Source organism: Bombina bombina, chromosome 3 (assembly GCF_027579735.1).
Source record: "Bombina bombina isolate aBomBom1 chromosome 3, aBomBom1.pri, whole genome shotgun sequence".
Classification (NCBI taxonomy): Eukaryota; Metazoa; Chordata; class Amphibia; order Anura; family Bombinatoridae; genus Bombina; species Bombina bombina.
Genome location: NC_069501.1, coordinates 959,000,365 through 959,002,864, shown reverse-complemented (window position 1 = coordinate 959,002,864; position 2,500 = coordinate 959,000,365). Strand labels below are relative to the sequence as shown.

The window sequence follows — 2,500 nt, the reverse complement described above, 5'->3', positions numbered from 1 at the left end:
CATCTCCGCATTCTGCTTAAGGAGGTATTATCCACTCTGGATGATTGTGACAAGTTGGTCATCCCAGAGAAACTATGTAAAATGGACAAGTTCCTAGAGGTGCCGGGGCTCCCAGAAGCTTTTCCTATACCCAAGCGGGTGGCGGACATTGTTAATAAAGAATGGGAAAGGCCCGGTATTCCTTTCGTCCCTCCCCCCATATTTAAAAAATTGTTTCCTATGGTCGACCCCAGAAAGGACTTATGGCAGACAGTCCCCAAGGTCGAGGGAGCGGTTTCCACTTTAAACAAACGCACCACTATACCCATAGAGGATAGTTGTGCTTTCAAAGATCCTATGGATAAAAAATTAGAAGGTTTGCTTAAAAAGATGTTTGTTCAGCAGGGTTACCTTCTACAACCAATTTCATGCGTTGTCCCTGTCGCTACAGCCGCATGTTTCTGGTTCGATGAGCTGATAAAGGCGGTCGATAGTGATTCTCCTCCTTATGAGGAGATTATGGACAGAATCAATGCTCTCAAATTGGCTAATTCTTTTACCCTAGACGCCACTTTGCAATTGGCTAGGTTAGCGGCTAAGAATTCTGGGTTTGCTATTGTGGCGCGCAGAGCGCTTTGGTTGAAATCTTGGTCGGCTGATGCGTCTTCCAAGAACAAGCTACTTAACATTCCTTTCAAGGGGAAAACGCTGTTTGGCCCTGACTTGAAAGAGATTATCTCTGATATCACTGGGGGTAAGGGCCACGCCCTTCCTCAGGATCGGCCTTTCAAGGCAAAAAATAAACCTAATTTTCGTCCCTTTCGTAGAAACGGACCAGCCCAAAGTGCTACGTCCTCTAAGCAAGAGGGTAATACTTCTCAAGCCAAGCCAGCTTGGAGACCAATGCAAGGCTGGAACAAGGGAAAGCAGGCCAAGAAACCTGCCACTGCTACCAAGACAGCATGAAATGTTGGCCCCCGATCCGGGACCGGATTTGGTGGGGGGCAGACTCTCTCTCTTCGCTCAGGCTTGGGCAAGAGATGTTCTGGATCCTTGGGCGCTAGAAATAGTCTCCCAAGGTTATCTTCTGGAATTCAAGGGGCTTCCCCCAAGGGGGAGGTTCCACAGGTCTCAGTTGTCTTCAGACCACATAAAAAGACAGGCATTCTTACATTGTGTAGAAGACCTGTTAAAAATGGGAGTGATTCATCCTGTTCCATTAAGAGAACAAGGGATGGGGTTCTACTCCAATCTGTTCATAGTTCCCAAAAAAGAGGGAACGTTCAGACCAATCTTAGATCTCAAGATCTTAAACAAGTTTCTCAAGGTTCCATCGTTCAAGATGGAAACCATTCGAACTATTCTTCCTTCCATCCAGGAAGGTCAATTCATGACCACGGTGGATTTAAAGGATGCGTATCTACATATTCCTATCCACAAGGAACATCATCGGTTCCTAAGGTTCGCATTCCTGGACAAGCATTACCAGTTCGTGGCGCTTCCTTTCGGATTAGCCACTGCTCCAAGGATTTTCACAAAGGTACTAGGGTCCCTTCTAGCTGTGCTAAGACCAAGGGGCATTGCTGTAGTACCTTACTTGGACGACATTCTGATTCAAGCGTCGTCCCTTCCTCAAGCAAAGGCTCACACGGACATAGTCCTGGCCTTTCTCAGATCTCACGGATGGAAAGTGAACGTGGAAAAGAGTTCTCTATCTCCGTCAACAAGGGTTCCCTTCTTGGGAACAATAATAGACTCCTTAGAAATGAGGATATTTCTGACAGAGGCCAGAAAAACAAAGCTTCTAGACTCTTGTCGGATACTTCATTCCGTTCCTCTTCCTTCCATAGCTCAGTGCATGGAAGTGATCGGGTTGATGGTAGCGGCAATGGACATAGTTCCTTTTGCGCGCATTCATCTAAGACCATTACAACTGTGCATGCTCAGTCAGTGGAATGGGGATTATACAGACTTGTCTCCGAAGATACAAGTAAATCAGAGGACCAGAGACTCATTCCGTTGGTGGCTGTCCCTGGACAACCTGTCACAAGGGATGACATTCCGCAGACCAGAGTGGGTCATTGTCACGACCGACGCCAGTCTGATGGGCTGGGGCGCGGTCTGGGGATCCCTGAAAGCTCAGGGTCTTTGGTCTCGGGAAGAATCTCTTCTACCGATAAATATTCTGGAACTGAGAGCGATATTCAATGCTCTCAAGGCTTGGCCTCAGCTAGCGAGGGCCAAGTTCATACGGTTTCAATCAGACAACATGACAACTGTTGCGTACATCAACCATCAGGGGGGAACAAGGAGTTCCCTAGCGATGGAAGAAGTGACCAAAATCATTCTATGGGCGGAGTCTCACTCCTGCCACCTGTCCGCTATCCACATCCCAGGAGTGGAAAATTGGGAAGCCCAAGTCACTCAGCTGTGGGGCGTTCCAGACATGGATCTGATGGCCTCTCGTCAGAACTTCAAAGTTCCTTGCTACGGGTCCAGATCCAGGGATCCCAAGGCGGCT

General features: G+C 47.9%; 1 protein-coding gene across 1 annotated transcript in view; it reads left to right on the top strand.

The window, feature by feature from the left end:
* The window catches only part of ZC3H13 (zinc finger CCCH-type containing 13), a gene marked incomplete in the record, with an annotated part of 366,958 nt that overhangs the window by 81,312 nt on the left and 283,146 nt on the right, over positions 1-2,500 (top strand).